At 46.7% G+C, this 24,571-nt stretch overlaps 1 protein-coding gene across 2 annotated transcripts in view; it reads left to right on the forward strand.

Annotated features, from left to right (window-relative positions):
• Positions 1-15,588: 15,588 nt before the first annotated feature.
• KIF14 (kinesin family member 14) overlaps positions 15,589-24,571 on the forward strand; it is a 121,671-nt gene continuing 112,688 nt past the window's right edge. For both annotated transcript variants that reach the window (XM_077452726.1, XM_077452727.1), the window contains exon 1: positions 15,589-15,719. The gene's annotated coding sequence lies outside the window, so the exon portion shown is untranslated. The remainder of the gene's footprint in view (positions 15,720-24,571) is intronic.

The following is a 24,571-nucleotide window of genomic DNA, read 5'->3' on the forward strand; positions in this document are numbered from 1 at the left end:
CAGGGAGCGCCATCACGTGTTCTAGGAGCATAAATTACACATCTAACTTGTTGACTAACTATTACACTTTTGAAGGCCCTGGAGCACCAGGACAATGACACGTGACATCAACGTGGCACTGATGACAGATGGCACTGATGACATGCCTTTAATACGTGCCACTGACAGATGGCACTAATATGTGGCACCGATGACAGATGGCACTTATACGTGGCACTGATGACACGTGACACTGATGACAGATGGCACTGATACCTGGCATTGATGACACTGATAACAGATGGCACGTGACACTGACAGGTGGTACTGATGACAGATGGCACTAATATGTGGCACTGATGACAAGTGACACTGATATGGCACTGATGTGGCACTGATGACAGGTAGCACTGATGACAGAGGGCACTTATACTTTTTTTTGTGTGTTTTTAAAAATTGTCATGGAACACTGTTCACCAATTCTTGTTCTTAAAGTGCGTATAGTCCTTCCGACATATAACATCTTGCAAAAAAATGCCTTGGGGTCTTTGCCATTGAGGCTATTCTGATAGGTACACTTACGGCTAATGAGAGATTTTCTCTCCTTTGCAGGAGAGAAACTTTTTGGATTTTTATGGAGTCGCTTTTGCCATAAAGCTTAAATTTAGAACTTGAGATGAATACTAGTGATGGACGAACTTCCGACGGGACGTTTCGCGAACGCGAAACGCGAACGGGCACAAACGTTCGCGAAAACGACCGTTCGCCGCGGGCTCCATTGACTTCAATGGGAGGCGAATTTCGCAAACCTTTAGGTCGAATTTGCGGCCACGGGGTAATTATTAGGGGGTAGCACGTAGTCCCACCACCTGGACAATAGCATAATACATGTATGAGGTGAATTTGGGATCGATAACTACAAGCATTTTTTTTTTATTTGGGAAATTGTTCTGACAATTCAGGACTATGGAGCTAATGAAGGCAATGGAGGAGAGGGAAGGTCAGGGACCAGGGTAGGCAAACAAGAGGGTGCAGGAGATACAGAGCACTGACAGCAGCACCGTAATACAGAGCACTGACATCAGCACCGTGACATACAGCGCTGACAGCAGCTCCGTGACATACAGCGCTGACAGCAGCTCCGTGACATACAGCGCTGACAGCAGCTCCGTGACATACAGCGCTGACAGCAGCTCCGTGACATACAGCGCTGACAGCAGCTCCGTGACATACAGCGCTGACAGCAGCACCGTGACATACAGCGCTGACAGCAGCTCCGTGACATACAGCGCTGACAGCAGCTCCGTGACATACAGCGCTGACAGCAGCTCCGTGACATACAGCGCTGACAGCAGCTCCGTGACATACAGCGCTGACAGCAGCTCCGTGACATACAGCGCTGACAGCAGCACCGTGACATACAGCGCTGACAGCAGCTCCGTGACATACAGCGCTGACAGCAGCTCCGTGACATACAGCGCTGACAGCAGCTCCGTGACATACAGCGCTGACAGCAGCTCCGTGACATACAGCGCTGACAGCAGCTCCGTGACATACAGCGCTGACAGCAGCACCGTGACATACAGCGCTGACAGCAGCTCCGTGACATACAGCGCTGACAGCAGCTCCGTGACATACAGCGCTGACAGCAGCTCCGTGACATACAGCGCTGACAGCAGCTCCGTGACATACAGCGCTGACAGCAGCTCCGTGACATACAGCGCTGACAGCAGCTCCGTGACATACAGCGCTGACAGCAGCTCCGTGACATACAGCGCTGACAGCAGCTCCGTGACATACAGCGCTGACAGCAGCTCCGTGACATACAGCGCTGACAGCAGCACCGTGACATACAGCGCTGACAGCAGCTCCGTGACATACAGCGCTGACAGCAGCTCCGTGACATACAGCGCTGACAGCAGCTCCGTGACATACAGCGCTGACAGCAGCTCCGTGACATACAGCGCTGACAGCAGCTCCGTGACATACAGCGCTGACAGCAGCACCGTGACATACAGCGCTGACAGCAGCTCCGTGACATACAGCGCTGACAGCAGCTCCGTGACATACAGCGCTGACAGCAGCTCCGTGACATACAGCGCTGACAGCAGCTCCGTGACATACAGCGCTGACAGCAGCTCCGTGACATACAGCGCTGACAGCAGCACCGTGACATACAGCGCTGACAGCAGCTCCGTGACATACAGCGCTGACAGCAGCTCCGTGACATACAGCGCTGACAGCAGCTCCGTGACATACAGCGCTGACAGCAGCTCCGTGACATACAGCGCTGACAGCAGCTCCGTGACATACAGCGCTGACAGCAGCTCCGTGACATACAGCGCTGACAGCAGCACCGTAAGCAGCCCCAGGAGGAAGTCAGCACAGCACAGGGATGGTGTGATCCCCTCATAATAAGAACCCCCAGGAGGAAGTCAGCACAGCACAGGGATGGTGGGAGCCCCTCATAATAAGAACCCCCAGGAGGAAGTCAGCACAGCACAGGGATGGTGGGAGCCCCTCATAATAAGAACACCCAGGAGGAAGTCAGCACAGCACAGGGATGGTGGGAACCCCTCATAATAAGCAGCCCCAGTAGAAATATGACACCGCTCAACCTCTTCAAAGAGGAGGGTAGGGGCATATAGTACGGTGTGCTTTTTTGGGTCAGGGAAGTGAGCCAAATGAATTAAGAAGGTCTGTGTGCTTGATTCCAAAAATTGTTTATAGACATATACATGGTCTACTGATCACATGTGTTGAATTCCTCCGAGATCCATGCCTCATTCATTTTTAGAAATGTGAGGTAGTTAACACTGTCGTGAGCTAGGCGAGTACGCTTATCGGTCACAATCCCCCCTGCTGCGCTGAACGTCCTTTCGGACAGGACACTGGATGAGGGGCAAGCCAACAGTTCGATTGCAAATTGGGCAAGCTCTGGCCAGAGGTCAAGCCTGCCCACCCAGTAGTCTAGGGGTTCATCACTCCTCAGAGCGTCCACATCGGCCGTTAACCCAATGTAGTCGGACACCTGACGGTCTAGGCGTTCCCTGATGCTGGATCCGGATGACACCTGTCGATGGGTCGGCTGAAAGAATGACCTCATATCCGAAGTCACCAACACATCTTCAAACCGGCCTCTTCTTGCAGGCGCTGTTGGATTGGTACCCGCAAATCCTTCTCTGGGAGTGGGAATTGCTCCTCTGCCAGCGCACGCAAAAGCAGAATGCAGCATTTCTCGAAGCAAGGCCTGGAAGTGCTGCATTCTGACAGCCCTCTGCGACGGCGGTAACATTTCCGCCATTTTGTGTTTGTACCGGGGATCTAAGTACGTTGCCACCCAGTACTGGTCCTTGACCCTCATGCTTTTTATACGGGGGTCCCTATTAAAACACTGGAGCATGAAGGCCCCCATTTGCACTCAAGCGGAAGGTATGTGGTGGTGGTGGTGTTGTTGGTGGTAGTGTCTTTGGGGGTGCACATAGCAGAGAGTGAAGAAGAGGGTGCAGATCGAGAGGATGAGGAGGGTGCAGAAGAATAAGGCTGAGTGAGCCACTCAACCAAGTCTGGTGCGTCCTTTAAAGTAATTGAACGCACCTTCTGCAACTTCCCACTTTGGCTCAAGGCTGTTGCTCCTGCCCTACCCCTACCACCCCTGCGGAAGGGCCTGCCTCTTCCTCTGCCTGTCATTTTTTAAATCACCCTGTGACAAAACTCTTAGTCCCTATACCGCTGAAGGACTGCTGCAGTATAGGGCAGCGGTCAGCAGTAGTGCACGTCAACCCTATGTATTGTGGACCGATAGCGGTCCTTACAGAACAGCAGACTGTACTGCACTCAGGCCTATGTACCGTAGCACCCTATACCAAGTTACCAGTCCTTATAAAAACTTTTGTGGACCAAGCAGGTTGTGTGTTAGTGATTAGCAGACTGTACGTCAGTCCCTATACCAATGAAGGACTGCTGCAGTATAGGGCAGCGGTCAGCAGTAGTGCACGGCAACCCTATGTATTGTGGACCGATAGCGGTCCTTACAGAACAGCAGACTGTACTGCACTCAGGCCTATGTACCGTAGCACCCTATACCAAGTTACCAGTCCTTATAAGAACTTTTGTGGACCAAGCAGGTTGTGTGTTAGTGTTTAGCAGACTGTGCGTCAGTCCCTATACCGCTGAAGGACTGCTGCAGTATAGGGCAGCGGTCAGCAGTAGTGCACGGCAACCCTATGTATTGTGGACCGATAGCGGTCCTTACAGAACAGCAGACTGTAACGCACTCAGGCCTATGTACCGTAGCACCCTATACCAAGTTACCAGTCCTTATAAGAACTTTTGTGGACCAAGCAGGTTGTGTGTTAGTGATTAGCAGACTGTACGTCAGTCCCTATACCAATGAAGGACTGCTGCAGTATAGGGCAGCGGTCAGCAGTAGTGCACGGCAACCCTATGTATTGTGGACCGATAGCGGTCCTTACAGAACAGCAGACTGTAACGCACTCAGGCCTATGTACCGTAGCACCCTATACCAAGTTACCAGTCCTTATAAGAACTTTTGTGGACCAAGCAGGTTGTGTGTTAGTGATTAGCAGACTGTACGTCAGTCCCTATACCAATGAAGGACTGCTGCAGTATAGGGCAGCGGTCAGCAGTAGTGCACGGCAACCCTATGTATTGTGGACCGATAGCGGTCCTTACAGAACAGCAGACTGTAACGCACTCAGGCCTATGTACCGTAGCACCCTATACCAAGTTACCAGTCCTTATAAGAACTTTTGTGGACCAAGCAGGTTGTGTGTTAGTGATTAGCAGACTGTACGTCAGTCCCTATACCAATGAAGGACTGCTGCAGTATAGGGCAGCGGTCAGCAGTAGTGCACGGCAACCCTATGTATTGTGGACCGATAGCGGTCCTTACAGAACAGCAGACTGTACTGCACTCAGGCCTATGTACCGTAGCACCCTATACCAAGTTACCAGTCCTTATAAGAACTTTTGTGGACCAAGCAGGTTGTGTGTTAGTGTTTAGCAGACTGTGCGTCAGTCCCTATACCGCTGAAGGACTGCTGCAGTATAGGGCAGCGGTCAGCAGTAGTGCACGGCAACCCTATGTATTGTGGACCGATAGCGGTCCTTACAGAACAGCAGACTGTAACGCACTCAGGCCTATGTACCGTAGCACCCTATACCAAGTTACCAGTCCTTATAAGAACTTTTGTGGACCAAGCAGGTTGTGTGTTAGTGATTAGCAGACTGTACGTCAGTCCCTATACCAATGAAGGACTGCTGCAGTATAGGGCAGCGGTCAGCAGTAGTGCACGGCAACCCTATGTATTGTGGACCGATAGCGGTCCTTACAGAACAGCAGACTGTACTGCACTCAGGCCTATGTACCGTAGCACCCTATACCAAGTTACCAGTCCTTATAAGAACTTTTGTGGACCAAGCAGGTTGTGTGTTAGTGTTTAGCAGACTGTGCGTCAGTCCCTATACCGCTGAAGGACTGCTGCAGTATAGGGCAGCGGTCAGCAGTAGTGCACGGCAACCCTATGTATTGTGGACCGATAGCGGTCCTTACAGAACAGCAGACTGTAACGCACTCAGGCCTATGTACCGTAGCACCCTATACCAAGTTACCAGTCCTTATAAGAACTTTTGTGGACCAAGCAGGTTGTGTGTTAGTGATTAGCAGACTGTACGTCAGTCCCTATACCAATGAAGGACTGCTGCAGTATAGGGCAGCGGTCAGCAGTAGTGCACGGCAACCCTATGTATTGTGGACCGATAGCGGTCCTTACAGAACAGCAGACTGTAACGCACTCAGGCCTATGTACCGTAGCACCCTATACCAAGTTACCAGTCCTTATAAGAACTTTTGTGGACCAAGCAGGTTGTGTGTTAGTGATTAGCAGACTGTACGTCAGTCCCTATACCAATGAAGGACTGCTGCAGTATAGGGCAGCGGTCAGCAGTAGTGCACGGCAACCCTATGTATTGTGGACCGATAGCGGTCCTTACAGAACAGCAGACTGTAACGCACTCAGGCCTATGTACCGTAGCACCCTATACCAAGTTACCAGTCCTTATAAGAACTTTTGTGGACCAAGCAGGTTGTGTGTTAGTGTTTAGCAGACTGTGCGTCAGTCCCTATACCGCTGAAGGACTGCTGCAGTATAGGGCAGCGGTCAGCAGTAGTGCACGGCAACCCTATGTATTGTGGACCGATAGCGGTCCTTACAGAACAGCAGACTGTACTGCACTCAGGCCTATGTACCGTAGCACCCTATACCAAGTTACCAGTCCTTATAAGAACTTTTGTGGACCAAGCAGGTTGTGTGTTAGTGTTTAGCAGACTGTGCGTCAGTCCCTATACCGCTGAAGGACTGCTGCAGTATAGGGCAGCGGTCAGCAGTAGTGCACGGCAACCCTATGTATTGTGGACCGATAGCGGTCCTTACAGAACAGCAGACTGTAACGCACTCAGGCCTATGTACCGTAGCACCCTATACCAAGTTACCAGTCCTTATAAGAACTTTTGTGGACCAAGCAGGTTGTGTGTTAGTGATTAGCAGACTGTACGTCAGTCCCTATACCAATGAAGGACTGCTGCAGTATAGGGCAGCGGTCAGCAGTAGTGCACGGCAACCCTATGTATTGTGGACCGATAGCGGTCCTTACAGAACAGCAGACTGTAACGCACTCAGGCCTATGTACCGTAGCACCCTATACCAAGTTACCAGTCCTTATAAGAACTTTTGTGGACCAAGCAGGTTGTGTGTTAGTGATTAGCAGACTGTACGTCAGTCCCTATACCAATGAAGGACTGCTGCAGTATAGGGCAGCGGTCAGCAGTAGTGCACGGCAACCCTATGTATTGTGGACCGATAGCGGTCCTTACAGAACAGCAGACTGTAACGCACTCAGGCCTATGTACCGTAGCACCCTATACCAAGTTACCAGTCCTTATAAGAACTTTTGTGGACCAAGCAGGTTGTGTATTAGTGTTTAGCAGACTGTGCGTCAGTCCCTATACCGCTGAAGGACTGCTGCAGTATAGGGCAGCGGTCAGCAGTAGTGCACGGCAACCCTATGTATTGTGGACCGATAGCAGTCCTTACAGAACAGCAGACTGTACTGCACTCAGGCCTATGTACCGTAGCACCCTATACCAAGTTACCAGTCCTTATAAGAACTTTTGTGGACCAAGCAGGTTGTGTGTTAGTGTTTAGCAGACTGTGCGTCAGTCCCTATACCGCTGAAGGACTGCTGCAGTATAGGGCAGCGGTCAGCAGTAGTGCACGTCAACCCTATGTATTGTGGACCGATAGCGGTCCTTACAGAACAGCAGACTGTAACGCACTCAGGCCTATGTACCGTAGCACCCTATACCAAGTTACCAGTCCTTATAAGAACTTTTGTGGACCAAGCAGGTTGTGTATTAGTGTTTAGCAGACTGTGCGTCAGTCCCTATACCGCTGAAGGACTGCTGCAGTATAGGGCAGCGGTCAGCAGTAGTGCACGGCAACCCTATCTATTGTGGACCGATAGCGGTCCTTACAGAACAGCAGACTGTACCGCACCCAAGCCTATGTACCGTAGCACCCTAGACAGACCAAGTTACCAGTCCTGATAAAGAGCTTTGTGGAACAAGTGAGTTGTGAATGATTAGCAGACTGCAGCAGAAGGGCAGCAGTCAAGTATAATATTCTTTCTATATTTGGAAGAAAGAATATTATACGTGTACAAGCCTATTACCGTACCACTGATACCAGTCCTGAAAAGAACCTTTGTGGAACTAATAGTAACAGCAAGTCTTTAAAATTATCCTCACTGCCTGACACACTGCTTCCTGCCTGTCCCTATACAAATTGGCAAAAAAGAGTAGGCTGGAACGATTAGCTGGAATAGCTCTTTTGTGGACCTGATAGTAACAGCTAATGATGATGATGATGATGATGATGAAGAAAGACTAATCTGGCTGAGCTGTCCCTAAAATAGCAGCATACAGCGCTCTGTCCCTTTATCTAAACTGACAAAAGAAACTCAGGCTGCTGACCTAACACCTATACCAGTCCTGAAAAGAACTTTTGTGTACCAAATAGCTAGCGTTTTCTCTGTCCCTACTCCACACAGGATCCTTTCCCTACAGTGACAGAAGAAAGAATGTAAAATGGCCACCGGATCGGGTGTATTTATAGGTTAGGGGGAATGTCCAAGTGTCCATGAGCTGTCATGTCTCAATTGGTTGTCCTGTAACACATGATAAACGTGTCACGAAAGGTTAAAGTTCTTGTATACATTAAACACGTAAGTCCGCCGGGGCGAACGACGGAAAAAGGCGTTCGAACCCGCGGACGGCGAAAGTCGGAAATTCGCCGCGAAACGACCGCCGGGCGAACCGTTCGGCCATCACTAATGAATACCCTTATTTAAATTCGCTCACTCTGTGCACATTTCTACTTTAGGTTTATATATTTTTTTTTCTTTTACGTTTTTTTTTTAAATACCGTTTTTAAGAAAATTTTGTTTTGAAAAGTTTTTTAAGTTATCTTATTTTATTTCCTAATTGCTTGTCTTTATCCCTCCCCCAAGTATAACAGACCTGGTGATATATTTTTTCTATAAGGGTGTAAGGTCCAATGTACACATATATATGGGTCGTTTCTCAGCCCGGAGATTAGATATATGTATGTTTTGTTAATCTTCTAGATTAATAATATTTACACTATAAAATTTGTATATTGGACATAAGATTAAGGACAATTTCCAATTATATACTTGTATGTCATGGGGAAGGCCTATTCTGTCTATTAATGTATTATTAATTTATCAATTTATATTATACATCAGGCATCAATGGTTCCATACAGCAACTGCTATCTGTAATATTTTGTTTAGTATTTATTTGATTTTTTGATTTGTTACTGTTCTTATATATGACAATAATTTTTTTGTTCCACAATGTATGTTGTTATAATAGAGAGCTGCAATCTATGGCTTTGCAGGTCTATACTGATATTCTCTGTACTATGTAAATGGACATTTTTTAACCTGTCCCTTTAAAATCGAGCAGTGAGGTGATGACAATCATCCACAGGCTTGAGTCTATTTTATTTTCTCCCTATATCTGCATCTGTTGCGTGTGAAACATGTAAGTTACAGCAACAGAACAGTGGATTCGGATTCAGTGATTCCCCTTCCTCTCTGGTGTTCTGCCGTATAGTGTCCGGCCATCGAATAGTGTCCGCCCCGTACTGCGCATGCGCAGTATGGAGCAGACGAAGCTTTGGAAAATCTCTGAAGCTGAACGGCACCTGCGCCGTGAGTGGAGGTGGTAGCCCCACCATCCAAGCGGACATAGGGTTGTGAATATTAGAGGGCCCCTCGCGGGCGAGCTTCGCTCGCCACGCTTCGGGCTCGGCCTCGCTGCGCTCGGCTCTTTTTTATTCCTACTCTATGTCCACTTGGATAGTGGGGCTAGAACCTGGACTCACGGCGCAGGCACTGCTCATCCTCTGCAATTTTCGGAATCTGTGTTGCTGTGTACTGTGCATGCGCAGTACGCAGAGGACACTATCGGATGGAGGACGTTATATGACAAGACACCGGCACGGCATTGGCATCACAGGAGGCGTGCAGGCACGCTGAGAGTATCGACTCTGCTTGGCTTGGTTGTTCCCCCTGGAGCTGTCACCATCACACAGGCTGTCTAGTTTATTCCTCCATCCAGCCACGGAAATCACTCCGGAGCTAGCAGTTCCAGCTAGCAGCCAGTATGCTCCCCTTCTGGGACCCGGAATTCCTCTCCACTCCTCCAGATGCCGATTGGTGTTTTATCACCCCCAAGCAAGCCTTCCGGATGCTTGTTTCCCCTCTATGCTGAGGTCACTGGTAATGTTTAACACTATCGGTTGTTTTTATTTTAATTGTTATATATATTTTTTTACTTTTATTAATCCTATGGAATAAGCAGCACTATTCATTAATTTGACTGGTAGCAAGCTTTATTTATGCACATAGCAACACTGTGGATTACATTCGATCAATTTTTCAAAGCGCTGCATTTTGTTTTTTCTTTGACTATCTGCATTTTCCCATGCTGTGCTGGCTGCACTGGCTTTGACCCATCCATTCGGCCACCTTCAATTAGATTAATTGATCTTACCTGACCCCTAGACTTGCAGCGTTTCACGTTTTCTGTGTGTTTTTACTCCTGAGTTGGGCTGTGTGCATCCATAGACATGCAGTGTGTCTCGCTCCTGCCTCATAGGCTTTGACTGAGAGCAGCAGGAGCCAATGGCTTCTGAGAGCAGAAAGAGGGGCGAGAAAAATGGGCACAGCCCTGGATCGATACTGGACTCAGGTAAGTATTTAGGATAGTGTGGGGGAGGAACCGCAACTGGAAGTTTTCTTACCTTAAAGTGGATGTAATCCCTCACATATGCCCAGTGACGTGAACAGCCTCAGATGATACACAGAGATGAAACAAATCTCCCTACATAAGTTTTACATGTATATCTGCTGTCTTCACCTTTATATACTGTTTAGAAAGTGCACATCCTGTTACAATTTCCTCTTACTGGTTCCCCTGTAGGAGGGGAGTATTGCTAGACACTGTGAGACAGCTGATTGGAGGAAAGGCACACACCCCCTTCCCCACACATGCAGAGGTTGCCTGTGTATAGTTTAGCAGTCTGCTAATCTATAGCAACCTCCCCCGACACACACTTCATTCTCCCATGGAGAGCTTGTCAGAAATTATCATGCTGTTGACAGAAGAACAGAGGAGGACAAAGCTATGGGCTTTGAAGAGAGATAAAAAAACACTGCGGATAGATGTGCCCAGCTTAAATTTCACAAATTGAGTTTACATCCACTTTAATGCATAGAATGTATTAAGGTAAAAAACCTTTTTGACTTTAAGCCCCCGTTCATACCGGGGCGACTGCGATTTGACAGCTCCAGGTTGCATGACAAGTCACCCCCTATTGTCAGCAATGGAACTGTTCAAATCAGTGTGACTCTGACTTTGTGGTGGCGCACAGATTTAAAAAAAGCTGCTGCACTATTTTTTTGCGATTTCAGGTGCAACTTGCATAGGCATCTGTGCAGGAAGTCACACAGATGTAAGTACAGTGCCTTGCGAAAGTATTCAGCCCCCTTGAACTTTTCAACCTTTTGCCACATTTCAGGCTTATTCGGTCCCCTTGCGTTAATACTTTGTAGAACCACCTTTTGCTGCGATTACAGCTGCAAGTCGCTTGGGGTATGTCGCTATCAGTTTTGCACATTGAGAGACTGAAATTCTTGCCCATTCTTCCTTGCAAAACAGCTCGAGCTCAGTGAGGTTGGATGGAGAGCGTTTGTGAACAGCAGTTTTCAGCTCTTTCCACAGATTCTCGATTGGATTCAGGTCTGGACTTTGACTTGGCCATTCTAACACCTGGATACGTTTATTTGTGAACCATTCCTTTGTAGATTTTGCTGTATGTTTGGGATCATTGTCTTGTTGGAAGATAAATCTCCGTCCCAGTTTCAGGTCTTTTGCAGACTCCAACAGGTTTTCATCCAGAATGGTCCTGTATTTGGCTGCATCCATCTTCCCCTCAATTTTAACCATCTTCCCTGTCCCTGCTGAAGAAAAGCAGGCCTAAACCATGATGCTGCCATGAGCTGCCATGAGCTGCCATGAGCTGTGTTGCTTTTACGCCAAACATATCGTTTTGCATTGTGGGCAAAAAGTTGGATTTTGGTTTCATCTGACCAGAGCACCTTCTTCCACATGTTTGGTGCGTCTCCCAGGTGGCTTGTGGCAAACTTTAGACGAGACTCTTTATGGATATCTTTGAGAAATGGCTTTCTTCTTGCCACTCTTCCATAAAGGCCAGATTTGTGCAGTGTACGACTGATTGTTGTCCTATGGACAGACTCTCCCACCTCAGCTGTAGTTCTCTGCAGTTCATCCAGAGTGATCATGGGCCTCTTGGCTGCATCTCTGATCAGTCTTCTCCTTGTCTGAGCTGAAAGTTTAGAGGGACGGCCAGGTCTTGGTAGATTTGCAGTGGTCTGATACTCCTTCCATTTCAAAATGATCGCTTGCACAGTGCTCCTTGGGATGTTTAAAGCTTGGGAAATCTTTTTGTATCCAAATCCGGCTTTAAACTTCTCCACAACAGTATTACGGACCTGCCTGGTGTGTTCCTTGGTCTTCATGATGCTCTCTGTGCTTTCAACAGAACTCTGAGACTATCACAGAGCAGGTGCATTTATACAGAGACTTGATTACACAAAGGTGGATTCTATTTATCACCATCAGTGATTTAGGACAACATTGGATCATTCAGAGATCCTCGCTGAACTTCTGGAGTGAGTTTGCTGCACTGAAAGTAAAGGGGCCGAATAATTTTGCACGCACCACTTTTCAGTTTTTTATTTGCTAAAAAAAGTTTAAAATATCCAATAGATTTCGTTCCACTTCACAATTGTGTCCCACTTGTTGGTGATCTTCACAAAAAATTTAAATTTTATATCTTTATGTTTGAAGCTTGAAATGTAGCAAAAGGTTGAAAAGGTCAAGGGGGCCGAATACTTTTGCAAGGCACTGTAAGTCGTACCTGAAGTTGCACTGACCTATGGCTTTGAAATTGCACAATTTCAAAGCCTCATTCAGGGGGTTATTTACTAAAGGCAAATCCACTTTGTACTGCAAGTGCACTTGGAAGTGCAGTCACTGTAGATCTGAAGGGGGCATGTAAGGAAAATAAAAAACAGCATTTTAGATTGCACATGATTGGATGATAAAAACAGCAGAGCTTCCCCTCAAATTTACAGCAACTGCACTTCCAAGTACATTTGTAGTGCAAAGTGGATTTGCCTTTCGTAAATAACCCCCTCAGTGTGAACAGGGGCTAAAGCCACTTTAAACTTCAAGGGATGCATTGGCACTTCCATCCAGTCTGTACTAGAAGTGAATATTCACATAGTTTATTGTGTGAACATTATCGACTCTTTTAGTAAATCAGTCTCATTGAGTGGATTACGAAACAGTGCTCTGTCTCACATCCTATCTTGAACATGGCCATTAGGAGATTAACAGCTATCACGGTTTTGCCCTTTCTCCTGTTCTTGTGAAACTGAACTCTTTAGGTTTCCCATCACATTCTATCCTAGGGACAATTTTTTCCTAGACAGAAAATAAGAGCGAAAGTCCCAAATGGGAACACCCCAATAACCCCAGAGGCCACCATGTCAATGAACAATGGGCTTGCTTTGATGGCATTGGCTTGATATCTGTGTGAGGTGCTTCTGAGATCATTCCAAATTCATCCACCAATGAATTTGACCTCCTTCTGAGCTGCTTTGACCTGCTTCTATCTGGTTTTGCATTACCGAAGATTAGTTTGGTTTGGCAAAACATGCTTGAAGTGTACAAAAGCCTGTGGACACAAGCCCTTCTTCGTTCTACCCAGAACTCACCTTAACAACTTGTAACATTGTCCACATAAGCCCTGGTTCACACTGGTGTGTTTTGATATGTGATTTGACATGTCAAATCAGCGGCAATGCCACATGTGACCCCTGCACAATATGTGTTACATACTCCTGACACCTGCACTTTGTACATGACGTATCTCTGACCCCTGCAGTCAGTACATTATATACCTAACCTCTGCACTTTGTGCAATATCCATTCCTGAACCCCACACTCTGAACATTGCACACATGACCCCTGCACAATGTACATTACATACTCATGACCCCCACACTCTGTTCATTGCACATTTGACCCCTGCACAATGTACATTACATACTCATGACCCCCACACTCTGTTCATTGCACATTTGACCCCTGCACAATGTACGTTACATACTCATGACCCCCACACTCTGTTCATTGCACATTTGACCCCTGCACAATGTAAGTTACATACTCCTGACACCTGCACGTTGCACGTGACGTGCCTCTGACCCCTGCATTCATTACATTACATACCTAACCTCTGCACATTGTGCATTACCCACTCCTGACCCCCCCCACTGTACATTGCACATGTGACCCCTGCACAATATGTTACATACTGCTGACATTTGCACTTTGTACATGACGTATCTTTGACCCCTGCACTCTGTATATTACACATATGACCCTTGCACAATGTAAGTTACATAGTCCTGACCCCCACACTCTGTACATTGCACATATGACCCCTGCACAATATACGTTACATACTCCTGACCTCCACACTCTGTATATAGGATCATATTTTAAGCCCCTCCTATTGCTACATCCACAATTCATGGCAGTGTGTTGCCTTGTAGCTCTGCCCACCACTCCGCCCCCATTCTCAATAGTTCTAATTTTAAAGTTCACAGAAGATAGCCGGGAAAGCTGATAACATGACATGAGTTTTCCTCTCAGAAAGTGACAAAACCTGCGATTTTGGTTGGATTAACAGGTATTGTTCTTATACTTGCTGAGAAACACCTAATACAGCCTATTGCTGGGTAAGCAGCCATACATATATTCCATCTTCATACCTCCCAACATTTTGAGATGGGAATGAGGGACACCTACCAGCAAATGTATGTAGGCATAGGACACACCCCCTGTCACACCCCCCTTAAAGGAGAATTAGCCAAGAAAAAGGTTAATTAAATCCACTAGGGCTTTTTTCTACCACTACTATTCCTTTATATTGGCTTTTAACATTTACAAAAGCAGCAATTTAGAATTTGGATGAAAGGTTTAGCACTGGGAAACACTTTTTGAAAGATAAAAAGTGCATTTTATATACAACTATATAGATCAGACCAAAATGAGGGGAGCAGAGGCTCCAAATCAGGAACAGTCCCAAATCAGGGACAGTTGGGAGCTATGCATCTTTGTTCATGAGTTTAGATATCCTTTAACCACCTGGAGTTAGTGAATATTTAAAGAGGAAGTAAAGCCTCTTAAGAAAAAAAAAAAAAAAACACCCTGCAAGGCAAAGGCATAATGAGCTAGTATGCATAGCATACTAGCTCATTATGAATTACTTACCTGAGATCGAAACCCCCGTAGTGGTCCTCGTTCACCTCCGTCGCCGGCATGATACCCAGAGTGACTTCCGGGTCTCGCGGCTCCGGGCCAGTCACAGCGCTGGTGCCACCACTAACGGCATGATCTCTGTTAGAAACGACATGCTCAGTGTGCCTGCACCAGATTTCTATGGCGCATGCGTCGTAGACATTGGTGCCGCTATGCTTGCAAATATCTCCTAAACCTTTTAGATTTGGGAGATATTTCTTGCACCTACAGGTAAGCCTTAATCTAGGCTTACCTGTAGGTTAAAGTGGTTGTAAGGGGTTTAAGACAAGCACCAGACAGCTACACCCCAAATACAAACACAGCGCCTATGTGTCCACATGCAAAGACCAAGCAAAACACGACTCTCTGACATCTCTAGAAATCAGATGTTGCTGCTGCACGCAAAAGCTAGAGACGAATGCCCTTATTAATAATGGCGGATGTAAGCTTCTACATAGATATCGGCGCGGGGCGCCCTTATCAAAAATGGCGATAGGGGCTTCTGACTTCCTTATACGGACTGTGTGCCACAGCTAGGCTGTGTCAGCCATTCCACCAATCATAAACAATGGAGGGGAATTCGAAAAGAGAAGCCAGCTGGGAAACGGAAGGAGGAGGGAGAGAGAGGACTGCAGGGACCGAGCTGTGTGATGGCGGGGGAGGCTGCTTCTGTCAGGTAGATGCGAAGTAATGGAGGAATATCATTGTATGCTGTGCAGAGTTGGGAGGGGGAGGACACTGACGGTGTGTGGAGAGACCTTCCATCATCCGAAGTGTCATAGATGTGTGTTCACTGGCGGCACTTCTACACTAATGTCACTTCCTGCAACCAACAAGTCTAATGACTCTGTATACTAGAGCAACATAGACTGCCCACAGCTCTGCTAATATATTACATGTATACTACAATAATATCCAATGGAAGATACTAATCGGGACTGCTTATCTAGCTATGTATGTGTGCATACATACATATATAAACACACACACACACACACACACACACACACACACACACACACACACACACACTTCTACTTTAACCCCTGTTATACTGTGCTGTTTATAAATATACATTGGTAGAAAAGGTGCAAAAAAAAATAAATAATATGTACAATTTTTTTTTTATATACACTATGTCTACCAATGTATATTTATAAACAGCACAGTATAACGAGGGTTAAAGTAGAATTCCAGCCTCAACCTAACTAATCTTAAAAATGTCCCCTGCCCCCCTCCTAACACCTATACTGTCACGTGATCCGGCTCCCCTTTGTCAGTCAGCAACAGCTGCAGGGGAGAGGATGGAGCGCTCCCCAATGGCTGGTGACATCACCCATAGGCTTCCATGGCCCATCCATTGTCGGTGCTCCTTCCTCTCCTCTGCAGCTGTCGCCACTGAGTGACACAGAAGACGTGAGTGGGTTGAAAATAGGTAAGTACTGTATTTATTGGTGTATAACACTCAAGTTTTCACCATGAATATGTTATATGGCAATACTTCAATTTTAGCTGCCTTAGAGGGGGGACGGGGGGCGGCGAGTGCCATCAGATTAAATGCAGGGAGAATCTCCTGTTTACTTGGCAGCCTCTGTAATAGGAAGTCCTGTCTCCTGGGCCACCATTGGACCACTGTTCTGTCTATCATAGGCGATTCTCACTGTATGTAATCTGTCTGCTGTCATCCAGTCCTCCTTCCCTGTCCCCTCAGATGGGCATTGATCAGGCTGCGTTGATGGCAATGGCAAGGCTGCAGATGAGCACTGACCCTTTATTTTGCATCAAAGTTCCTTATTTAAAATGTAGTTTTTTTTTTTTTGTTTTGTTTTTTCTTTTCCCCTTAAAATGAATGTGCGTGTGTTTTAGCTGGCCTTCCCCACAGTGCAGGAGGGAAGGATCTATGCATACAGGATAAAACAGCTTTTTTACACAATGCAGAGGATTACCCCTTAGACCCCTTTCACACTGGGGCGTTTTTCAGGTGCTTTAGCGGTAAAAAAAAAAAAAGCGCTTGAAAGAAGCCTCATCTGCAATCCCAATGTGAAAGCCCGAGTGCTTTCACACTGAGATCCCTTTCACACTGGGGCGCTGCGCTGGCAGGGCGTAAAAAAAAAAAAGTCCTGCAAGCAGCTTTTTTGGAGCGGTGAATACACCGCTCCTGAAGCGCCTGCAAAATGCTTGAAAAGCTCCTGGAAAGCGCTTTTGGCAGCAGCACTTTGTGGGTGCTTGTAACCCTTTATTTGGCCACTAGCAGGGGTTAAAAGCGCCCCACTAGCGCTCGAAAAACTCTGGTAAAGCGCCGCTAGTTTAAGCGTCGCTTTACAAGCGTTTTTCGGGCGCTGGCAGTGTGAAAGGGCTCTTAAAGCACTTGGGCTTTCACATTGGGATTGCAGATGAGGCTTTTTTTAACGCTAAAGCGCTGGAAAAAACGCCTGAAAAACGCCCCAGTGTGAAAGGGGTCTTAAAGCGGAGTTCTGCTTAAAAAAAAAAAAAATAGTAAAAGTCAGCAGCTACAAATACTGCAGCTGCTGACTTAATAATCACTTACCTGTCCCAGGGTCCTGCGATGTGGGGGAACAAAGCCCCGCTCGTCTCCCCCTCCTCTCTGTGGCGCCAGCATTGTCACTGTGGATGCCCGGCTGTGGCTTCACAGCCAGGCTCGCATGCGCGAGCCGTGCGGCGCGCTATGACTGGCCGGGCAATCATCTGGGACCTGTGACATGTCCCAGATGATTGCCAAGGGGGAGAGATGAACTTGATTCCAGTGCCCCGGAAGGAAGTGGGAGCTGGGAACCTCTAAAAAGAGGGTTCCTCTCCCCCATCCCCAAAAAAATTAAAAATGACATACCAAATGTGGTATGTCAGGGGGTCACCTTCCCTTAAAGTGGAATTTCCATTTTTGGGTGGAACTCCGCTTTAAGTTCCACAGCGAGTATAACAAGCATGCTATGCTGCATATACAGACAGATTTTACTGTTGTGGGTTTAGTAACATTTTAAAACACCACCAAATTCAAAGACGATACATTGTAATACATCTTTTGTAGAGAACTTCTTCTTTTATTTGATTTCACTGAAAAACTGTGTGTTATGTCACAGCAGCACAATTTTTATTTTTTGACTTTTATCTGTGCACATACGTTATTTTACCATTTATCAATGGAATGGTTCTAGAAATTACATGTGCATTCTGTGTGGGCAAACACACCCCCTTTGCACAGATGATGCTTAAAAGAGAAGTAATTTTTTTTTTTTTTGTAATCATACTTGTTTTGGTGAATGGAGCGTCAGACTGATGCTGCAGCTGTCCCCCAGTGTCTCTGCACTGAGAACACCGCAGATGGCTCGGTCCTCACTCCTTCCCGAGAAGAGCGATGCTGACTGACAGTCAGCATCGCTTCTGGTCTTCTTCGCCATGCTCATTGCAGCAATGAGCTGTGGAGGGGCCGGGGAGAGACCATCTCAGCGGCTCGCTGAGACTGCCATCAATCAAAGCATCTGGTGCATCCAGACTTAGGAATTTGGGATGAGGCGCTGCCTCGACTAATGACAGTGATGTCAATGGAGAGCGAACTTCAGACCGCTCTCCGCTGAAAACAGGTCAAAGGAGTGCAAACTGAATTGCACTCCTGTGATCGTTAGGAGAAGCCCAGCTACACTTGGGCAATGCTTTCCTATGATCCCATTCACACACTGCATTTAGCAACGGTTTTGTTACATGGGGTTTTGTGCCATTAGAAATAATGAATTTGACTGCGTCCAGAACTGAATTATTGCAGTTATCTGCACATAACCACAAGTAATCACAGTGTACTATTTCTCCTGTGGCTAGAGAGAAAAACAAAGTGCATCAGAAATGGCAAGAATGTTTCAACGCAGCCGCGTGTAAATGCAGTTAACTGCAATGTACAACTGCAAGTGATCGCTGTGCCTGGAGTCTTGGAATTTCAAAATAGCAGAACAGCCACCCGTGTGAAAGAAGCCTAAAAAATGCTTGTGTGAAAATAGGCCTTAATAAGTGTGCTTGAATGTTTCTTGATGCTTTTCCACACTTGCAAAGCAGCGTTTACTAGTATTTTAATTTCATTACACAGGGAATGTATTATAATATGTTTTTGTTTATGACCCTAAATACAGCTCTAGAATACAGAGCTAAATGCTGCCAAGTGGCACCCTGCATATAGTAGAGCTGCACTCAGATAATATTTTTGTGGTGCCTGCTGGTGTTTCCTTTTTTTTTTTTTTTTAAGTTAGGAAAAGAAAACGCTTCATTCCATGCTATGCATAACAGTGCTTTGTGACACGCGTTGAATGCATTTTTGTGAGCTCCAGAACAGTGCAGACACGCTACATTGCTATGCAACACATTTTGTATAGTATAAGCAGGGCGCATACAGAACAATGGTTTTCTTGCCATCCTTGCATTGAGTCTGAGTTGATTGACACATCTCAACGCACCTGGTGTGAATGAGCCCTGTGGGTCCATTCACAATGGCCTCATGCTTGGCCCCCGTTCACACCAGTGCGACTTGTCATGCGATTTGACAGTTTAAAGTCACATGACAAGTCGCACCCTATTTGTGCCTATGTAACCGTTCAAATTTGTGCAACTCCAACTTGCACAAATTTGAAGAAGGTTCCTGCACATTTTATGGTGATTTTATGTGCAATTTGCACAGACATCCGTGCATTAAGTCGCACAGATGTCGGCAAGTCGCCCATGGAATCTTCCTGACCGGCGGCTTTGAAATCGCAATAAGTAGTGTTATTTCAAAACCGCATTCGGTGTGAACGGGAATGCTACCTTTTAGTCTGTGGGCTGTGTCTGTTTATTTAGCACGTACAAAGCTACCTGTGGTGCCAACCTAATGCACTGCAGAAAAATGCAGCATGTCTGCATTTTCCCACAATGCACTTTCACACCAAAGTTGTAGTGTCAATGGGGCACACCCTTGGGGGTGACTGGCGTTTATCGGATGCAGAAAAATGGCAGTCACAACACATGGTGTGAATGGGCACTTAGTATCTTCTATAGCACTTTATTCACCTTAATTTTTTCTTGGTCTACACTGCTAGCAGCACAGGTGCAATGAGGAGTATGCCCCTGGCACATGTAAGATGCTGAGAATGGAGCTGGGTGCTGGGATGATGTCAATCCAGCTTGCATGTGTCTGAGCTACATTGCCAATGGTCATACTGAAGAACAGGAGAAGGTTTCAGTGGCCATGGACAGGGTGTTGAGGAGGGTTGCAGACCTGGCATCTCTATCCCAACAATCCAAACCAGACCCTTATCCGAGCATGCAGGTCAAGAAAGGTAGTGGAAGAAAAGGCGCCCCCCTCCCCTGAACCATACCAGGCCGTATGCCTTCAACATGGGGGGGAATGGGTGCTTTGGGGCAGGTGGGCTCTGCACCCCCCTTGTCCCCATGTTAATGGGGACAAGGCCCACTTCCAGCAACCCTTGCTCGGTGGTTGTCAGGGCAGGGTCTGCGGGTGGGGGGGCTTATTGGGATCTGGAAGCCCCCTTTAACAAGCGGCCCCCCCAGATCCCAGCCCCCTCCCCATGTGAATGAGTATGGGGTACATTGTACCCCTACCCATTCACAAAAAAAATAAAAACTAGTGTAGTGTTTAAAAAATACAGTAGACAGTTTTTGACAAGTCTTCTTTTTTTTTAATTAAAAATCTTCTTCTTCTCTGCTTCTTCCTTCATCTTCTCCCGAATCTTCATCCTCAGGTATTCTCCTTCTCCCCCAGCTTCTTCTTCCGCTCTTCTTCTTCTTTCTTCTTTGTCCAGTGTTCTTCTTCCTCTGCCGCCGATGACCCTCCACTGATTCTGCGTCCCACTGATCTGTTGGCGCCGATGTCCTGCATTTCTTATTAGTGATGGGTAGCGCAATCGCATTACATCATCCAGAGGCCACGCCCCCTTGTGACATCACTGACCCATCATGCCCGGGCGGTGGGACCCCCACTGCATTTTTTTTTTTTTTTTTTTTAACTTTGGTGTGTGGAGCCCCCTCCGAATCCACATCCACAAACCCCTCCTAAGAGTTCACATGTCCTTTTCTGTTCCTGTCATTCTTCTTCTTTTATATTGTGAACAGTGGCGGTGTATCCATAGAGGGCGCAGGAGCGCTGCCCCCTCTCTCCTGCATCCGTCAATCTTCAATAGATGGATTCATGCAATGCATGAATCTATTGTCGCCGCTGCCACCCCCTATTCAGGTGTCTGGCCCCTTGTCGGGCGCCGGGCATCTAAATTAACAGTGGTGGGGAGGTTTTCGGAAGTGCCTAATTAGAGCTGTAGGCTCTAATAGGCATCCTGATTACAGCCGCGGGCTCTAATAGGCTTCCAAATTGGTAAACAGTGGGCACACTGCTGTGCGTTCGCTGCTTATGTAGTGCTGTTAGGGAATCAAATTGCTTTTATTTATTTATTTTTGTTTATAGCCCAAGAAATAAAAACCGCAGAGGTGATCAAAATACCACCAAAGGAAAGCTCTATTTGTGGGGGAAAAAAGAACGTCAATTTTGTTTGGGAGCCACGTCGCACGACCACACAATTGTCAGTTAAAGCGACACAGAGCCGAATCGCAAAAAGTGCTCTGGTCAGGAAGGGGGTAAATCCTTCTGGGGCAGAAGTGGTTAAGGACGACTGATCAGATTCGAAAAAGGGATGTTTTTGTTTGTGTTGCCTGAAGGTCCTAAAAGAGGGCAGGCAGCATTGAAATCTACTATTTCTAAATGGATTCGACAAGTGATTGTTTGAGCTAATGGTTTAAATGGAGGAAAGTTCCACCTTTTCTTATTAAAGCGCACTTCACCAGGGCTGTTAGTACTTCCTGGGCAGTGCATCACCAAGCCTCTATGGCTCAAATATGCAAGGCTGCAACTTTGTCTAAAGTCCATACATTTACCAGATTTTATCAAGTAGATGTAAAAGATCATGAGGATATCGCCTTTGAGCGCAGTGTGCCTCTGGTCTCATGGTGCCCTACTTTTGTTGTGTCTCCCTCCCTTCAGTTGGCATTGCTATGGGACATCCCACATAGTAACTACTATGGATCTGTGTCCCGTGATGTACGATAAGAAAATGGGATTTTTAGAACAGCTTACCTGTAAAATCCTCTTTTTTGAAGTACTTCTGGTTTACACGTGTATTGCTTTGCTAAAAAAACTGATCTACTCCCAGTAGAGGGAAGGGTTATATAGGGAGTTGACTTCCTGCCTTTGGATGTGCCAGTGTCCATCACCTGAAGGTGGCCTATAACCCACATGGTAACTACTATAGCTCTGTGTCTTGTGATGTACTTTTAAAGAAAAGGATTTTACAGGTAAGCTGTTATAAAAATCCTATTTTTGCCACGATTAGTTCGAACACGCTTTTATTTAAACACCATTCTGTCTGCGACAGTTTCCTTGCTTGGGGAGTCTGCCAGTGAGTTTAGTTCTCCTTTCAGGTGCACAGAAAATAGGGATGGAAGATTTACTTCCGCCCATCCCCAGAATATTCTCTGCTATACTCATTGATGCCCGCCGCTCTCGTGCCACTCTGTTTGTTGATATAGCTCACGGTAGTTATGTTGTCCGAAAAGACTTGTCTATCTAAAAGACTATCAGGGTAGGGCCTTCTGTACAGCTTTTAGCTCTTTTGCATTGGAAGAAAGGCAGGCTAATTGTTCCAGACCCCTTTTACAATCTGGTCGCCCATGTGGACCCCCCTTTATCAGCCACTCGCGTCCATTGTGACTGTCACTGGAAAGGGTTGCAACCAAAGACGACCAGCCGAGAATTTTTCTGTGTTTTAGCCACAATCTGATTGACAGTTTTATTTCCTGAGAGATCTTCGCCTGGTCTGGAAGAGGCTCCTTCTTCCCATCCCAGATCGAGAGCGTAGAAGACTGCAGAGCTCTCGTGTGAAATTGGGCCCATTGCATGCCTGGGATGGCCGCCGTTATCAATCCGAGAATCCTCATCCTGTTTAGTATTGAGGTATTGGATAACGTTGAATTTGTATACCCCAGGAATGTTATCATTTTTGGGTAGGGACTAGCTGTGACTTTTCCCAATTCACCAGCCAGCCCAGCTGCTGGAGGTGTAAGATGGTCCTGTTCATGTTCTGTTCCACTTCTATCACAGAATCTGCAAATATCAGTTGGTTGTCAAAGTAAGGGATTATTTGAATCCCCTCCACCCCCAGAAGTTGCGTCTATGCCAGCACTTTTGTAAAAAAAAAAAATGTGCGGTACTGACGCTAGGCTGAACGATAAAGAGTTGAATTTGAGGTATGGGCTTTTTAACTTTGTTCTTCACTGCCAATTGAAGGTATTGACTCCATCCGAATCAGGATGTGCAGATATGCGCATCCCTTTGATCTAATGAAGCCATGAAAACTTCTGTGGTTAACCCCCCAGTGGTGTAAAAGGACTCCATCTTGAAACTTTGTATTTGACGAAAAAACTTTGACTTGTTTCAGATTTAAAATCGGCTGATATTTTCCTGAGGATAATGTGGAAATAAAATCCACTCTTCCTTTTGATTTGGAGGGATGTAACTTATGCGGTTCTCCTCAAGCATATTTTGAAGGAGAGAAGACATGGTCACCGCTCCCTCGAGAGGCAGAGAAGAGGACACCCGGTAAGCTTCGGTCCTCCTGCATGCCATGTCCTTCGATTTCATTCGTGGGGGGTGGGTTGTGAGTGGGGTGTCCTGCGCTCTTTCTGCCAGGGGGGGGGGGTCTGATTGGGTTGTTCCTTTCCTCGGGGAGGGGGGGGTGTGAGCAGGGTGTCCCGCGATCCATCCGCGGGGGTGGCAGTGATCGAGGGCACAGTTGGTGGCATTTGATGGGCACAGTGGCTACAATTGATTTATTTTATTTTTTTAAATCTATTTTATCTTTTTTTGCGTTCCCCACCGCTCCACAGCTCAGCACTCTAATGAGCGTGGAGGAGCAGAGCAGGAGAGCTGCTGACTAATGGGCAGCAACTTTCTGCTCAGGGAGATGAGAGAACCGAGCCATCGGCAGTGTTCGGTGGCTCGGTTCTCAGTGAAGAGGCGGCGGGGAACAGATGCATCATCGGGTCTGATGCTGCATCCACCTAGGTAAGTATGAATCTTTAAAAGAGAAGTATGTGTTTTTTTTTTTTCTTTTTTTTTTCTTCTTTTAAGTGATTGTTAAGCCATTATGGGTAGAATCCCCTCCTTTTTTATAACTTATCGCTCACTGCCTATACTTTTATTTTGAAGGGCTGCTGCGCATTCAGCTGATCCAGGCGCTCTCCTGCCCTGCTGTGAGGACTGCTGAGGTTCCCTCTGACAGGAGGAGAGCCTTGGACAGTCAGGTGAGCGCTCAGCGGCAACCTTCAGTAAGGTATTGCGCAACTTAAATTTTTATATAACCAGTTATCACAGAGGGTATTCTACCAAGGACAGATTATTATTTTACATTGTATAGCAGCAGGGAGGACACTGGTCACACATAGAGCTGACAGGCAGGGAGGGGAGTGGGGAAAGGACACAGGAGA

This window comes from Lithobates pipiens, unplaced genomic scaffold, assembly GCF_037356315.1.
Source record: "Lithobates pipiens isolate NorthernLeopardFrog02 unplaced genomic scaffold, aLitPip1_a1.2 Scaffold_23, whole genome shotgun sequence".
Classification (NCBI taxonomy): domain Eukaryota; kingdom Metazoa; phylum Chordata; class Amphibia; order Anura; family Ranidae; genus Lithobates; species Lithobates pipiens.